Raw genomic sequence first — 18,096 nt, 5'->3', positions numbered from 1 at the left:
AGTTCCTCCGAGACAAGAGGACAACCATTCCAAGCTCACAGGAAATCAAGTCTTTGGTGGACATCAGGTCATATATACACTGTTTTCTGACTGCTTCCAATATAGTCCAACAAACACTCGGTGCTAAGAAACGCGAGTTTCACTGGAAATGAGGAAATAGCTTACGTGTCAATATTGATCTAACAAGGGCAACTGCGCTCCGTCTTTTAAAGGGTTGTTGTCAGGAAAGTTTCTGTCTATAGATGTGTAAAATATTGGCTGTGTTTCCAATAGCAAAGCTGCCACCAGGTCAAGGGCAATGCTCCAAAGCTTGACTATACGTTTAATGACAGTTTAGCCTATCATTAATTTCCAAACCTGTATGACAGGCGGAGTACTCATTATCTCTTACATAACCATATCTCTTAGGATGGTACAGAGCAAGACTCGGTAGCACTCAACTTCCCGGGCACATTTACTGCTTTATGAACTAGTGTTCAAGTTTATTGCTGTAATGCTTCTGAGATATTTCTTAAGACTATATATTACCTAAGAGATTATATTTTATATAAAGAACAGTCTGCCTTGGCCAGAAAGTTTATTTCTTTTCCTATAAAAACTTTAGCTACCCTCTTACTCTGACTATTTATCATTTGTGATTAATTTAACCGTTTTATCGGTGCTTTAATCTGGGTTTCTTTCGGTCTACTTTGATAAAGTAAAATGTGAAGTTTGAGTTACATCGCTAGCACTTGTTTAATTGGTGAGATGGGTTTAAAGAACAATCAAGACAATATAAATGAAAACATTTAGTAAGACTACAATATCATAATTATTATTTTAATATGTCCCATCAAAGTTCAAGGGTTCTCAAGCTTTCCCACCAGTGTAGTATGCTGGGCTGTGGGGCTGTGGGAGGGCATGTGGATTTATGGGCTATTACGGTAGGGACTTTGCTCTAACGGTCAGCTCTCACTGCCTTCCACCTCACAACCCTCTCGCATGTCTTGACACGGGAAGAAGCCCTGAGAAAGCCCTCACTAAATGCCGACAATATGGTATTAAAATTACAAGAAATGAATTAACGCTTTTCATTAATTTCCACATTACAGGCATTCAGTCACAGCAACAGAAAGAGTCAGGCATGGTGGCTCACCCGTGTCTACACAGCCCAGCACTTGGAAAGACGAGGCAGGGTGGGGCTATGATTTCTAGGCTAGCCTGGACTACATATTGAGATACTGTTTCCAAAAACAAACACAAACAAAAAAGATCGAAAATGGAAGACAGACAGGAAAAGATAAGATGGTCATCAAGATGAACAACTTTTAAGTAGGAGATTGGAAGCAGTGTCTCAGACCTTCATTGGGCTCTTTAAGCCTTGCTCTGAATGAAAATGTCAGATAAGGCAATGGATAGAAATTCCACACATCAAAATTAATCAAATCTATTTTAAAATGTCTTTCATTTTCCAAAATGATTTAATGTAAATGAGGATATTATCTTACTTTTATTCACTACATATACAAAGGATTTGCAGGAACTAATTAAACATCCATTTCTAAGTATTTAGGAAGTGCCCTTTAAGCTTATTAAACCAATCAAATTTATTAAAGAAAACTGGGCTTCGAAGAAATTTCAGAGATTCTATTATTTGATGCGTGCAGTGTCAGGAACTGTCACTTAATAAACTGTTTGAACATAGCCTTTGATCCTAGCTTTGGGAAGACAGAGCCTGGAACACCCTGGGGCTTGCTGGCCAGGGCAGTCTGGCCAAATCAGTGAGTTCCATGTTCAGTGGGAAACCCTGTATCAATAAAAATGAGGTAGAGTCTTATTAAGAAAAATACCTGATTTCAATCTCAGGGCCCCAACGTACACCCACATAGATTTATAAGCGATCAGGAACACGCATGCTCACACATATTCAATATTGGATTCATTATTTAGATGATTAGGTTTTCCTATGAAATCTTATGGTATCTCAGTCCATCTTATCATGTTTGATGGACATTTCTTCCTTCTCTATAGTAGGTTTTTAATTTTTATTTTTAACTGACTATCAAAGGCTGAAAAATAATAGATCCCAGATACTATCAAAATCCAAAGCCCACCAAGGTATATGTTTCAAAGCTGAGCCTTTCCACCTCCCTCACCCGGGGAAAGGAGGGAGATGCTTCCCTCACCACAAGGTTAGTATGAGAGGAACTCTAGCAGGCCCAATGAAGCATTTGCCACAGGCTTGACATGCTAGTGTGTACCACAGAGCAAGCAAGGCAGAGCAGGATGAGACCAAAGGCTCCTTGCCTTCTGTCTTTGACTGGGTACAGATGCAAACTCCTCACTTAGGTCAGTGAATGACCCATAAATAAGAGCAGAAAGGCTTATTTGTAAAATCTTTACTAATGTTTCCCTACGTCTGACTCCAGGGCCCCTGCTTTATTTGGGTAGAAAGAATCCAGAATAGGCTGTAGTCAAAGGCGTGGAGGGGAAAGAAGATATTGAAGATGACCACAGGAAAATCTACACCCACCTTAATAAAGCTGGAGGTACCCAAAGAAATGTTTTTGAAATCATATTAAAGTCTTCCCAGACCCCAAAGAATCCACTGTCAGGATCTGCCATACTCAGAGAAACCCAAAAACAGACTGTAACCTGCCTGCCTGGAAGAGATGGAGACATTCTAAAGGCACTGGCTATCTGGACTATTGAAACAGGGCTCCCTAGTTGATGGGAATTTCTCCCCTGAATTTCGGCTGGGAGAAAGAAAAATCTGACAACTGGGTAAGCCTGAAACTTGTCTCCAGGAAAGGGATTTTACAGGGTAGCAACGAATTATCGAACCACCTTGCGGGAAAGACGGGAGCCCAGGCAATGATGGCTCAGTGATGGGCTGCTTAATTATGCTCTTCTCCTGCTTTCTGTTGAAACTTTGCCCTAATTTAAGGACCTGAAAAGTGGATGAACAGATGGATGGGGTCTCAGGGGTGGGTGGATACTGTCCCTGTCTCTGAATTCTTTTGCCCCCTTTCCAGATGTACCTACATCTAATTAACCTCCTTCATCTGCTTTTCTCTATTAATTTGGCTCTTTCAATTAGCCTGTCTGAGATGTGTAGCCAAACCTAGCTTATTATAACTGCTGGGTGTTACAGAGATTTGCATTGGTGTGTATCTTGATTTATTGATGAAAATTTAAGGTCAATTTTGTTATATGTATATTTCTTCTCTTGATTAAGGTATTTTGTCTGTTCAGTTCATTTAAAAATGTAATGTATAATTTAAAAATATAGGTTAATAGATAGTCATCTATAATAGTCAAGCTTGTAGTCATGTTAGTTAAATTTTCTAGATATATAGAGATATATTTCAGAGACCTTCAGAATAGGGCATTTAAATGTTTTAAGAAATTAGGACTTTTCATGTCAGAGACATCTCTGCTCCTGGCAGCACCAGTTACTTCAAAAGAAAGATGAGCATTAAAGAGGCTCCTTATGGAGTTTGCTAGCCATTTGGGCAAGAAACTGCTCTTGCCTGGACTGCTTAACTGGACTTGCAGGACCTGCAGAAAAATGACTATTAAACTTGCCTAAAGGTGAGAGATGGTCCTTCAAGATTCCTGCTTCATGAAAGAGTCTGCTAGACATTCTGCAGGACACACAAAAAAAGGGACTGACAAACTGCCAATATAGGCAGAACTATCTTTGAAATTTCCTGCTTCATAAAAAAGTTTACTAAATACTATGTGCCTGTAGGCTAAAAATAGATGCCCCAATGGTACAAAAAAAAACTTTGGGTGACTGTCCAGGTAGAAAAATGTCTCTGTCAACTCTATAGAGTTTTGGAAGTTGCTTACAATGCACTTCCTGTTTACTTAGGTAATGTATTCTAAGAGCCTTTTATAGAGTTAAAATAGATAGTAATAATATAGTTTTCCTTAGTTATAATAAAATATAAAGTAGACATAAATATTGTAACTTTAATTCTTGCTTAATACCTATTTTGTTATATGTAATTTTACTATGTTAAAGTTAAAACCTTCCTTTGTTTATTTAAACAGAAAAGGGGAGGTGATAAGGGGTTTCCTTCTGTGTGCTGTGATTACCATTCATAAATAAAGAAACTGCTTTGGGCCAATAGGAGAGCTCTAGGGGAACAGAGCTAGGTGGGAAAAACCAAGATGAATGCTGGGAGAAAGGAGGTAGTCAGAGAGAAGCCATGGAGCCACTGGAGATAGATGCTGGGAACTTCATCAAGTACGCCACAGCGCATGACAATATACAGATTAATAAAAATGGATTAAATTAATATAAGAGTTAGCCAATAAGAAGCTAGAGCTAGTGGGCCATTTTAATTAATACAGTTTCTATGTGATTATTTCAGTTCTAAACTAGCCGGGCGACTGAAAACCAACAAGCGGCTTTCTCCAACAGCTGGGGACACAGGTTCTGATCCTACCTCAGGTAATGTGACAAACTTGGGGATGAACATCTGGTATCTTTGTATGGCTCCCTTCCTCTTCTAGTTGGGGTGGGGTTGTTTGGCTTACATTTCCAAGTTATAGAGAAATCAGCCCAGGAAGACCATAGTAGGGATTCAAGCAGCTAGTCTTATCACATCCATAGTCAAGATGAAAGAGATAATTTGTATCCTTATTGTTCTCAGGTATTTTTTTTTTTATCTCTTACAGATTGGAATCTTCTACCTTGGAGTTAGCGTTGCCCACAATGGGCTGATCTCTATATATCAGTTAACATTTAAGACAATTCCCTGTAGACATTCACACAGGTCAACCTGTTCTACAGAATTCCTCATTAGGACTCTTACTAAGGGATTCTAGGTTGTGTCCAGCTGACCATTTAAAGCTATCAGTACAATACTGAAAGGGCATCTAGGATCAAGGCACAGAACCCACATGTATTCACAGTCAGAGGCATACAAGATAAACCCTGTATGTTCTAACTATGTCTCTAATTGTCTGAGCATTCCTTTGTATTGAAAGACCCTACAGACCCCCTCCTCAAAACCCACAGCTAGCATGCTCCTGGGGAAACGTCCTGTTTGCTTTAAAAAAAACTCTCCGGATCAGCAGCCAGCCTGCTCTCGTAAGAACATCCCATGTGCCTGAGAGAGCAGGAGATAGAGATAGGAAGACTGCAAGGCAAGATGTCAATAAGATAGGATATCAACAAAGCAAGTTAGCTATAAGACAGAAACAGGATGACTGTTGCCAGGCATCCATGCTGAGAGAGGAAACCATTCATGCCCCCGTCTCATTCTGATAACCACGCTTTTGCTTCTGTAAACTTGCTTCTTGCTGACACCCTTGATGAGAGAGGAAACCATTCATGCCCCCGCCTCATTCTTATAACCATGCTTTTGCTTCTGTAAGCTTGCTTTTTGCTGACACCCTTGCTGAGAGAGGAAACCATTCATGCCCCCGCCTCATTCCGGTCAACCGATAACCACGCTTTTGCTTCTGTAAACTTGTTTTTTGCTCTTCCCTATAAAAAAGACCTCCCCCCAGTCTGCAGGCGCGCAAGTCCTCCGAAAAGACTTGCTGCCTGCAGGTACCTGTGTTTACTCAATAAACCTCTTGCTAATTGCATCCCGTGGCCTGGTCTCGGAGTGTCCTGGTTCTGGGGTCTTCATCGGAGAAAAAGGTTCTCTCTGAGGGTCTTTCAGTATTACCTTCCAGGAACCATGATCATGCTTTTCCACCCAGAATACAGATACGCACTCGGTAGGCAAAATCAGTTCAGACTGTCATCCTAAGTCCTTCCTGTCCACCTGTTTCTGGCTCTCTCAGTGCCTTCTTCACTTCTGGCTTCCAACCTCCCATTTTCTTTCCTCTTCAGTTCTTTATCACACACCTCTTTTCTTTCCCATAATCCATTACACCTAGATTCTGAATCTCCACTTGTGTCTTCATTTTGCCAACTCACAGTCACCCCGACAAACCTCCATTCCTCTCACGGCCACGATGTTCAGAACCAAGACTAACCCGATTGCAGTGTTTTTGAGTCTCTCAGGCTGACCCACATCTGTTTCCAAAGAGGAAGAAGCCTATGTCCTTTTCCACGGCTGCACAGACACCCTCTGGAAAGCCACCATGAGCATTCAGAGATCTGGGGCGCAGGCTGGACAGAAGCCCTGGCTTCAGAGGCAGTTTAAGTGTGGCAGCCTCTCTCTTCCACTTATGCAAGTCCCTTTCTACTGATACTTGCAAAGTTTGTAAACTAAAAATTCAACACAAAATTGCATGGAATCCTCATGTTTCCTTAGGCCCCTTCAAGTGTGGACCCTTTGGAATCCCAAAGGCCTCCGCTAGGGTTCCTCTGGTTTCCTTAGGATTTCATACTACAAGTTTTAGTTCCTTGTTTTGGGGGACAAAGGGTTCCCTGAAGAAGTCAAGGAAGTTCCCTCCCTTCCCTATCTCAGGGAAATGAAAACTTCCAGATGGAGAAAGGCAGAAATAATATCCCTTGATGCTGCAAGAATTCTTCCTAAGACTCCAGAACTATCACAGCCACAGAAGTATACCATGCACTCCTGAACCCTGCCTGCCTGTGTGTGTTCCCCTCTCCTGTCCTGTCCACTTACCTCACTGTGGCTAAGGTAGTAGGCTGGCATTTTATCTACATTCCAGAACATTCCCAGCCTTTGCTACTTATTGTATGAATTTAGTCACCTTAGGAACAAGCATGGCATAATACAAGATTACATGGGTTCAAATTATTTTTCCTAATTATTTATAAACATATGTTGTTTTGCGTGGTTATTCATCTTGCAAGAGAATAGTGACATTTATTGTTGTTAGCAACTGATCCACATAGAGACTGGATACTTGATATGTCTAGTAACAAGTTTCCTTCTGGTATCTATAAACTGCAGCAATTTCACATTTAGATATTTCTCCACTGATAGGACGAGGGCAAAGGACATGAAAAAGCCAACTTGGTGAGTCTGACTATAAAACTATAAAGAGATTTAAAGATAATGCAAAGGTTCTTTGTGGTTTGTTGTCACTTGTAATTCTGGTTTTTGATGTTTAGATTACCCAGCTTAAAAATACATATGGTACCTGAGTCTAATGTTTCTATCACTTATAATTATTTTTATAATTGGCTTGTCACCAACTCAACACATTTCAGATGATTTTATCTCTTTAACACTAGCACTATTATCAAACAAAGGGCATAAAAGGAAAATTTCTTCTCTAGTTTATTAGTGTGTCTAAATTTCTTCACAAAAGGATAGACTTAAATTTCAAATAAAAAATGTCATCCCTCAAGGCTGAAGAGATAGTTCAGTCCATGGAATGCTTGCTTTACAGGCTTGTGGACCTGAGTTTGATCCCCAAGACCAGTATAAAAAAGCCAAGTGTGGTGCTATCCACTAGCCCTGGGGAGGTAGAGACAGCAGAACCCTGGGGCTTGCTGGCCAACCTGCCTAGTCTACTGTGCAAGTTCCTGTCTCAAAAAAAAAAAGATGGACAGCTCCCGAGGAATGAAATATGAGGTTGTCTTCTGGCTTCCACACACATGTGTGCATGTACTTCTACATACAGAGACACACATAAACACATAAACAAGGCTGTCCCTCAGCACATGTCCATGAAAATTCTATGTGCCAAGAGTCAATATCTAGGAACATACTGAAAGAAAGGCACAATTTGCACATCATTAACCTTCTTCATCTTTCCACACCACTGACAATTTGGTTTTTATGCCAGGGTAGGGATGAGGTTGGTAAAATTGATATTTTTCCAATTCTTTGAAGAAAAACGTGCACCAAAACAGTCTTGTTATAAGGTCCCCATGCTCCTCTCCCACCATGGGAGAATTCTTAGTTCTGTAAAACCTTGGATAGGGAGAAAACAGAATTTCCTAGGACTCAAACATCCCCCCTAAACTGCATCCTTGCTAGTGGCTTGCCACAGAGTGCCAATCTGAAGCAGTGACTTACCAAGCTGGAGTCTGCTAGCTCCTCACAGAAGTTCCTCTCTGGGTTTCAGCTTGTGCTTGGAATTTAAAATGCAAAATGTTCGTGAATGTTTGTTTATCCTGGCAGACTCCACAATACAGTGAAAGCCCAGTCCATTCTGTCTCCGAAATCTTCACGTTCTTTTCTTTGCGGTCTTCCTCCTCTTCTGCACACCTAGTCATGGATGAGAAAAACACAGTCCTGGCGCGCTTGTCAAGCAAACTGTATGAAACATACATGTAATCAAGCAAGCAGAAATCACTGTCCACGAAAGGATTCAGAACTCCCTTTCTTTCTCCAGATAGAAGGAGCTGACTCTATTTGCCCTCTGCTCATATAAATTTATCAATAGAGTAAGTTTTTCAAGCCAGAAGTATTAAGCGCAGAAAGAGACATCTCTGCAGAAAGAGAAAGGATTCCCAAGCTAGCCAGAGGGTAATTGGACCCTTTGGCTCCGACAGCTAAAGCACACTACAGGAAGTGCTCGGGTTAGCTAAAGTTAGACAAACAGTGGCCTCTTATGGAGGTCCTGATTGCAAACGGTGTGGTAAATTGCAATTTATTTTGACAGTCATTCTGGTTAAAATGCAGTGTGAGAGCTGCAGTCGAAATACTCTTTTAGTTTAATTATTTCATTTCTACAAATAAGGTCAAGTGATCCTCCCAGCTCTCATCCCCTTCCTCCTCTTTGATACTTTGAAGATGCAAGCATGGTCAAAGGTTCATCTATTAAGACTTTACAACCAGTGTGTGTGTTTTTGTTTTCCAAATGCTGTTTGCTTCACTGTGTTTGTCTAGACAGTCGGGGGGGGGGGCAATATCTCCTGACTGGGGGAAATCCTCCATCTCTATATAGAGCAGTTGTGCTTATTCAGTACCTGGGAGATCCGGCAGGAGCCATGGACACTGGCTAGCAAGGAATTTGGGCACTGCCTCCGACAGGAGGACACTGGCTAGCAAGGAATTTGGGCACTGCCACTGACAGGAGCAATGGACTCTGGCTAGCAAGGAATTTGGGCACTGCCTCTGACAGGAGCCATGGACTCTGGCTAGCAAGGAATTTGGGCACTGCCTCTGTCACCTGTGCTCATGATTTCCTTTCAAACGTGACCGTCGCCAGGGAGACAGGCACCGTGAGGCATAGAGAAGGTCTCCTAGCAAGCAGTCCCCCAAAGAAAAGCAAAGAGCCGCATCTTCACTCTGTCTAGATTTGGTTATTTTAGGGGTTTCCTGGAGGTGCTGCATTGGGAAAGAGGGCACTGAAAACAGAGAACAAGGTTAATCTGGGTGGGGAGAAGAACAGAAATTTGAGGAAAATCTCCTGAAGTTTTAGCAGCTAAAGTGAAAGGAAAGCCGCATGGAAAGGAAGGCTCCACTCATCGGGAGCTCATCTGTCGGCGACAGTTACTGTGGTGTGTACTTCACGCAAGGGCACACGAGTCCAGCTCCGCAGTCCCTCAGATGAGGGCTGGCTTTGTGTTCTGATAGTGGCTCACCCACCAGGAAAACAAGCATTGTCATGAATGAATACCAATATTCTAAGCTAGTCATGATTTTGACCTTCACCTATTATTTTTCCCAAAGCACATATGTGAGTTTATTTCTTAGAGACATTATATTCCATTAAATATAAACTCACTAAATTCATTTCCCAGAGGTATTTTATAGTGGCCCTGGATGGATGATTTTGGTTTTATTCAGTAATGTGTCTGCCTTAGAGTGTTTTGCAGTCCTGAAGGCAATGAGAGGAATTCTAGCAGAGTTCTCCCAGAGGTTAGCACCCCCCCCCACCCTGAAGTATTTTGTGAGGTATTGTTTGCAACTAGGGCATAACAGTCTTCTTATCTGCTTCCGGAGTTGATTCTGTGTTTATCTGAGCTGTAAACAGCTCCCCAAGGTCAGCCTGCCTCTGATGAGGACTCTGGTCCTGGGCTGGTTAGGACTGTGGCTCCTTTGCTATTGCTGCAATTGTCTTCTGTAGCTGTGTTCCCCTCTCCTATGAAGGCCTCCTCTTTTTTGCCATTTATCAGAAACCATTCCTTCCTACTTAGGCTGTCTAAGGCCAGTGCAGCATGAATGCACACTCTTTGCTCGTCATGCGATGTTAGCTTTGAAACATTGCACACCTAAAGACTTAGAACACCAACAGTTTCTCCTAAATATTTTCTCATTACAAAAGCTATATGAAGACTCATCATGAAAAGTTTGGAGGTTTCTTAAATGTACAAAATAATGTAAACTAGTCATATAAAGCTCCTTCTAACCAGATTTTGCTTCATTTACATAACTATTATGAATAGTTATTTATTTTTATTAGTTTTTTAAGAACTTAACACATTGTATTTTGATCATATTTACATCTTCCTCAACCCTTCCCAGATCCATCCCACTTTTTTGCTCACCTGACTTTATATCATTAAAAAACAAACTAATAAAAACAAAAAGCCATGGAGTTCAACTTAGGCTGCTTATATCCTCTTGGATGTTTGGTTTACTACTGGAGCATGGTAGACTTCCCCAAGGACACACCCTTAAAGAAAACTGATCCTTCCTTTTTCTGTAGCTACCGGATGCCGATAGTGCCTCCCTGGGAGAGGAAACTTGAAGCCCACCCTGTCTCCATGATATTAGGTAGTGTTGTACCGGTTTTCTTCCCAGCCACCCTTATACTGTAAGCATTTACACCTCATGCTTTTCAAACACAGTTTTTAGTTCAACCTAATATTCCTAATTCGTTAAACTCTTCCCCCATTGTACAGTATTCAGATATTTCCCAATTTCTGGCAAGTATAGATAATGTTATTGAAAACATCACCTTTCTTGCCATTTTAAAATTGCTTTTTTTTTTTCATTACGAGTGATGGGTTTATGCCACAGTCCTGTGCATGCACCAGGCTTCTATACTCTCAGCATGGGGTGATCTCTCCACAGACTTCTTCCTGAGAGACCCAGAAAGAGTACATGATTTACCTGCATCCACCTACTTATTAAAAATGTGGAATTCTTTCATTTTTCACTTCCTTCACCCCTTCTTCTCAAAGACTACTCTGCCTTCTTAAATATTGTTCTCTAAGCCCCTTATTTCTGTTTTATACTAAGTTCTACTACTACATTCCAGACTCTTCCCTGATGTCACACCTGAAAGTCACCCAGCTGGCCTCTAGGACTTGCTTTCTAGTCTTCCCTGATCACCGCTACAGATCCATCTTGGATTGGTTAACTCTCTGTTTCAAAACACTGGTGACTTCTCTGTGCAACTTTCCTTGAAGCATCATTGCCTGTGCTGGCCCTGGGAGGGCTGCATCTCCCAGTGTTTCTAATTTGTGTCTTTGCTGTTCATCTGCCTACACTCCCATCCTATGTTTCTGCCTTGCTCTTATCCCCTTCGCATTCCAAAGTGATTTTCTTGCTTGATCTTCTAAACTTTGCTCGATCCTCTGGGGCACAGTTCACGCCTTATCTATTCTGTGAAACAGAAGGAGCTTCTGTAACATTCAAAATTGTGCAACTTGAGTGCAGATCTCTACCATTCTTGCTGGGGAATCAGGGGGTAAAGAAGAAGTTCCACTAAGCTTACTTCTGCATATGCAAATAATAATGCCCTATGCTCGTAAGAGCCTGGGAATAGCTAAATAGATGTTACAACGTTTTGATAAGGTTCTAATGTTATGGAGATGAGACAAGATATTGTCTACTGCGTCCATTAATATCTGTAACTCTGAGTCATTTCAATATCCAGGTCTATGTCACAAACTGCAGCCCTTAAGAGCATTGGTGTTCTCGTGATCTTCACACTATGAATTTTGTCTGCCTCATCATATTCTCTGATGTCGTACGTGTGTTCATCGTTTTTCTTGCTCAGAGTGGCAGAGTTTCCAGGTGCAGCACAGCGTGGTACCTTATTTTATGCTTATAAACCCCAGAGTCCCATGCCATACATCACCCTGGTGATCACCAGACTAATCTAGATATGTTCTAGCTGGCAAGATCTAGGTGGGGTCACATTGGGATTTAAATATAAATAGAGAAGCTTGTGACCCCAGCTCTCTGGAAAGCCCTAGAAATAGAAAACCCTTGCTCTTTGGAGGAGTTTTTAAAGATTAGCTTCCACTTTGTGAAAGTTACATATGAAAGTATTTTCTCCACTGGAATCTATCTCTTAGAAATATTCCCTAAAATTTTATAGCAATTCTTCCTAGACTACACTTACTGAAGTCAGAGGGAAGAATCAAGTGTGTCCTGTAGATATTTACGAATAAAACTATACCCTTGGTTGTCTCCATCAGAAACAACAGGAGAGCCAGTGATATCTTGTTAAAGACTGTGTTGTGAAAACCTGTCCTGAAATTATTTATTTAATCTTAAAGTCAACTTTTAGTTTTATCTAGTTAGTAGAGTCCCAAAGAACATTCTCACCTACTAGGTTAATCCCCAAAATGTCAGTTATAAGGTTAGGGTTATATTTAGTGAACAATTAAGGGGCTAAGGCTAGAGTTAGACTTCATGCTCCTTTTAGGTTCAAAGTAGGACTATGCTTAGATTTGTCATTAGTGTTGGGTGTTAGAATTCACTTTAGGATGAAAGTGAAATTTTGTATTAGGTTTAAAGCTAAGATTCGTGATAGAGTTGCCATTGATGTTATGGCTAGGTTTATTTTAAGGCTGACTTAGGTTATCTTTATATTCCCAAACACCAAGGATACTCTCACTAAAAGATATCCTGGAAATTTTCATTATCCTGTATGGTAGAAGACTTACATTTTCCTCCATTTTTTTAAGGGCGACTGGTAGAAGCATTACTGGAGGAGCTTCTGCTTCATTGTGTAGTGTTCCTCAGCTTAGCTGCAACTGTCAGCTTTAAAGCTCTCTCACAGTGAAAGACAAGCAATGCTTTCGTGTAGGCATTCACAGTCTACAGGTCAGCTGCTGGATCATGTTCAGTCTGTACTGCTCCCCCTAACATCTCCAAGCACCCAACATAGAATCTGACACCATTAGAAGTGCTGTGATCTGGAGGGCACCAACCTTGTAAAACACTTCCGAAGTACAAAATATGTACATCTTTGAATTCCTAGTTAGTCATGAAGTTCCATAGAGAAAAAAATATTTCCAAGTTGGCAGATTGTGTATTTCTAGTCTGTACTTCTTTTCTCTTTTGTGTATTTCTAGTCCGTACTTCTTTCTCAAACTGTGAACTACAATGACCTGCAGCTGAATGATGTCCTTGCCCAATCTAGATGGCCCCGAATCATGTACTCACAGTTTAGGTGGCACATAAACATCAACAGTCCCCTATTGACCCCACAGAGATCCCCTAACGCACTGCTTCTCTTTCCCGTTCTACTTGAAGACAGCACCATCCCCGAGAATTCTAAGCCAGCACCCTGATTCAGTTCCTGTTTCACTGCCTACTATGATGTCTCTTAATGAAAATCCCTCAGGTCTCCCATCCACTTCATCCCTTTTGCTCTCAAGTTGCCCTTTAGGGCCTCTTGCCTAAACCATTTGCAAGAAACTCTTAGAATAGCTGTCAAGCTATTGCCCTACCATCCAGCTCTTCCTTGCCTACTCCACAGTCACCGAACCAAGACGTTTTATTATGATAAATGCTAGCTGAAAGTCCCTCTCAGTCTTCCTTTTAGAGGCTTCTATGGTACTCACCTTTCTATTTCTCTAGCGTTTTCTAGTTCTCTTGGTTCCCAGTGGACACTGAATGTCAAGATTGTACTTACCACACGTTAGGACCTTCATTGCCCTGGCGTGCATAGTTATGTGCTCGAAGTTGAGGAGAGTGCATTCATTCACACACTACCACTTCACTGACCAGCACGTGGGTGTGCCCATGAGTGATCACAAAACTTCTACTGAGAGGAAAGCCCGTGAAGAACTCTGAAACTCTCAGAGATCCTCTTTGTGTATTAGTGTTTCCGGTCCCAAAATAAAACTTGTGCTGTGTAAGGTTTCTTTAAAAAGCACACCCTGCAACCCAGCAGGAAGTTACAGATTAATAAACAGATGACAGAAGAAATTAAATGAATCACCAGGGTGCCATCACTTACTCTTCACCAGACTGGGGAGATGGAGGATAGAAGGCTCATTTCTCATTGACAGATTTGCAAAAGATGTTCCAAAGCTTGGGGGTATCAGGACACCACTAAACTTCCCACATCATGGTGCAACTGAACCACACAAAAAAAGAAACAACTATAACAAAAGTGAATCTGGGAGGATGCGTGAATACAGAAGGACCACTTCATCCTTTGTGGCACCATGTGTGATGCAGCATCTTACATAGAGTACAGGCTGTGTTTCTAATTTACTCACGAGAACAAATGATGACAAGTAGACCACATACAGTCTCATTCCTTCCTAACTTCCGTCACCCTTCCTCCCTGCCCCCTTTCTATCAAGAGAATCTCATGTAGCTCACATTGTTTTAGATCCTAACACAGCTGAAGACTGCCTTGATCTTCTGAACCTCCTCTCTTTTTACTTCTGGAGTGCTAAGATTACAGGCACAAACACTCAAGTCAGTGTCTGTGGTGTTGAGGATCAAACTCAGGGTTTTGTGTGTGATAGACAACACTCTACTAACTGAGCTACCCCCTCCCCACCCACATGTGTGTGGATCCATAGCCACTGGGTGTCTACCCTGGTAGACCTCAGACCAGGAACAAGGGAGACTTACAGTGGAGCTCTGTCCTCACCATGTGAAAACTGAAGAGCCCAGCTATCCTCAGTACAAGACTGAAGGCCTTGGGTTCAGCTTACCTGCAGCAAAGGCCAGCTTCTTGGAGCATCTCTTGTAATCGGTGTAATAACCAGGCTAGCTTAATATGAAACAGCAAATTTTAATGAGGGGATAGCTTACAACACCAGGGATCCAGCGGTGAGCAGGAGATACAAAAAAAGAGGGCAGCGGGCTCATGCTCGCCAGATTTATATGTAAACATTAGCCCGAGGCGAACACGCCCCCTAAGGGGGCTGTGCTATCCCTACATCTCCCCCTTTTGTCTAAATAAGACAGAACTAAACCAAATACAACTATATATAATAATAACAAATAATAAATATAACAAACAATATTGAGAACAAAAGTTTTGCTAAACATTCTATCTCAAGGAGTCTAAATAATGTAGAGAGTAACTACAATGATATAATCTTCAACTCCGTCAAAGATCTGAGAAGGGAATAAATATTACTTAACAAACGAGAGATATCCAAAATGTGCAACAAATGACAGAGACAACTGACTACCTGGGCAATCACCCAAAGTCTCGTTTGTAATGTTGAGTCAACCAACTTTGGCTAAGGCCTAACATAACTGACATACCATTATTAAAGGCAAGGAACTTTCTTAGAACTATCCTACCCTGTCTTGGCAGGATAAGACAATCCTGTTTCATCCACTTATGGATATTCTGTATCTTTTTCAGTAGTTGAGGTATGGGCTTTTCTTAACCCAAAGGCCAGTTCTGCCAAGAAGACAAGCTCCCAGTGGAGTGTCTTTGGTGCTCAACGTTCTCTCGGGAGTAGAGTGGTGTTGACAGGAGTAATTGTGTCTCATTGGCACAGAACTCTAGGTTAGATTAAAGGCCATTTTCTACAGCTCTTCGAAGAGGCTGAAGATTATACTATCTATACTAAATATAATCTCTATGTATCTAAAAGACCTGATTAATACTCAATACCTATCTAACTTGAAGACTAAGAGAATAAACAACTGTGCAATATATGAAGACAATGATCTTCAACTGTAAACAATGTCATTACATATCAAATGTAAACAATGTTATCATATAAATAATATCAGAGGTAAAAATGTACATTGTAATATGGTAAATGTATCAATACAATATAGACAAAGTTATAAGCATACAAAAATAGAGGTAGGAACACACATTCAATATTCAATATATCAATATACAAGAAACAGTACCAATACAATTTTCTAAAAACAGTAATTCACAAATACCAATCATCCCATCAAGCCAGTTAATCCCTCCCTTTTTTTTGAAAATACCCCTAAATCCATAAAATATCTCCCCATCCCCTCAACCCTAAACCAATCACTAAATGATGTCCCTAACCCTGAGGGCAAACTCTGTTGGGAGAGGGGACGTCATCCTCTAAGATTGCTTTTAGCTGACATGGGGGCGACGTTCTTCTTAGGGGGTCCTGTGAAAGCAAATGATGGTAAAATTCCCAAATTAACCTTTGACCTAAGAAAATTGTAACTAGTCTCTGAGCGTTTTGAGAAGGTCCAGCCAGAGTGTTGTCAAAAATGTGCACCATTCGAAATTGTCTCGTGCAGTTGGTACCAAAAAACAGGTCTAATTTTAGTGCTTAAAAAAATATTCATGATGTCATAATAACCAGATTGAGTTGATATTATGGGGCCCCATCTTCATCCTGGAAACTTCAAAGATTACTGTAGGAAAATTTGTTGCTTGTTATGGAAAATTTAAACATTAACAACATGGACACATACTGACATATAAAGAAAGACACAGATGTGAGGAAAAGCAAAGAAAGTTTATCAAGTACATAATTATTCTTATTCTGTCACATTTTATGGCTCCTGACCTGAGACAGAAACTCTGAGATATCTCTTATCAACATGCTTGGAATTGAAGAGGGACTGAGCCATAGTCCAATTCCAAAACCAGCTCTATATATTTATAAAGAAATGTTTAATAAGACATATATATATATATATATATATATATATATATATATATATAAATTAATACTTAGAGAACATGTCCATCCATCAGTAATTAAATATTCAGGGTCCCTTAAATTTTTCGAAGATGGGTATTTTCCTGTGGAGATAAGAAAAGAACCCTGTCCCCAACCTATCTGTATTTCTTACCATCAGTATGCTCACCATCCTTGTGAATGAATTGTTATTTATCTTTTCCAAGTGGCTTCTCTTCTTCAAATTGAACCTTTATTAATTTTGACAGTATCCACAATTTTTCCTCACCTGTGGAGACAAGAGCAAAACCCCTTCCCCAATGCAGCACATCTCCTGGCTTCCATTGTGAGGTCAGCACATCCTTGAAATAAACTGGTTGATTTAGTTCAGTAGACTTTTCCATTATCCAATGGCTTTCTGCAGCCGTTGTTCCCTTCTCATTAGTGTTGAGAAAATTCAAGGTTAACAAAACATTATGTAACCTATTTCTGGGGGTGTTTTCCACCCCTTTCTGTTTGTTCAACATATCCTTTATAGTTCGATTTGATCTTTCTATGGCTGCTTGACCTGTAGGATTGTATGGTATACCTGTAACATGCTTGATATTGTAATAATCAAAAAACCATTTCATTTTCCTAGAGACATAAGCAGGACCATTATCTGTCTTTATTTGTGTAGGTATACCCATGATAGCCATGACTTCTAATAAATGAGTGATTACTGAATCAGCTTTTTCTGAACTTAAAGCAGTTGCCCACTGAAAGCCTGAATAAGTGTCAATGGTGTGATGAACATATTTTAATTTGCCAAATTCTGTAAAGTGGAACACATCCATCTGCCAGATTTCATTCCTTTCAGTGCCCTTTGGATTAGCCCCTGTAGGCAGTGGCGTTTGGTTATAGAAAGAGCAAGTAGGGCATTTCTTTACAATTTCCTTAGCTTGTTGCCATGTAATAGAAAACTCTTTATTCAAACCTTTGCTATTAACATGATGTTTTTTATGAAATTTAGAGGCTTGTAGCACACTACCAATCAATAATTAATCAATTTCTGCATTACCTTGTGCTAGAGGACCTGGCAGACTCGTATGGGATTGGATGTGTGTTATGTACATAGGGCAAAGCCTGTTCCTGATCAAATCTTGTACCTGGATAAACAATGAGGTTAGTTCTGTATCATCAGGTATAAATTCAGCAGTTTCAATATGTAAAATAACTCTTCCTGCATATTGTGAATCAGTAACTATATTAATAGGTTCTTTAAAATCCCTTAGCACCATAAGAATAGCATATAATTCTACCTTCTGGACAGAATCATAAGGACTTTGTTCCACCTTACCCAAGTCTTCTGATTTGTAACCTGCCTTCCCTGATTTATTGGCATCAGTATAGAATGTACGGGCTCGGGTTATTTGAGCATCACGGACGATTTG

General features: G+C 40.6%; 2 long non-coding RNA genes across 3 annotated transcripts in view; one reads left to right on the top strand and one right to left on the bottom strand.

Annotated features, from left to right (window-relative positions):
• The window catches only part of LOC142857899 (uncharacterized), a 69,885-nt gene extending 64,350 nt beyond the window's left edge, over positions 1-5,535 (top strand). The window contains exons 3-4 of the long non-coding RNA XR_012911886.1: positions 4,362-4,441; positions 4,669-5,535. This is a non-coding gene — a long non-coding RNA (uncharacterized LOC142857899). The remainder of the gene's footprint in view (positions 1-4,361; positions 4,442-4,668) is intronic.
• The window catches only part of LOC142857898 (uncharacterized), a 78,163-nt gene extending 64,265 nt beyond the window's left edge, over positions 1-13,898 (bottom strand). For both annotated transcript variants that reach the window (XR_012911885.1, XR_012911884.1), the window contains exons 1-2: positions 13,696-13,898; positions 7,947-8,138 (exon numbers count right to left, since the gene is read on the bottom strand). This is a non-coding gene — a long non-coding RNA (uncharacterized LOC142857898). The remainder of the gene's footprint in view (positions 1-7,946; positions 8,139-13,695) is intronic.
• Positions 13,899-18,096: the final 4,198 nt, after the last annotated feature.

Source organism: Microtus pennsylvanicus, chromosome 9 (assembly GCF_037038515.1).
Source record: "Microtus pennsylvanicus isolate mMicPen1 chromosome 9, mMicPen1.hap1, whole genome shotgun sequence".
Classification (NCBI taxonomy): domain Eukaryota; kingdom Metazoa; phylum Chordata; class Mammalia; order Rodentia; family Cricetidae; genus Microtus; species Microtus pennsylvanicus.
Note: the sequence above shows the minus strand (reverse complement) of the source record. Positions and strands in the feature narration are given on the sequence as shown.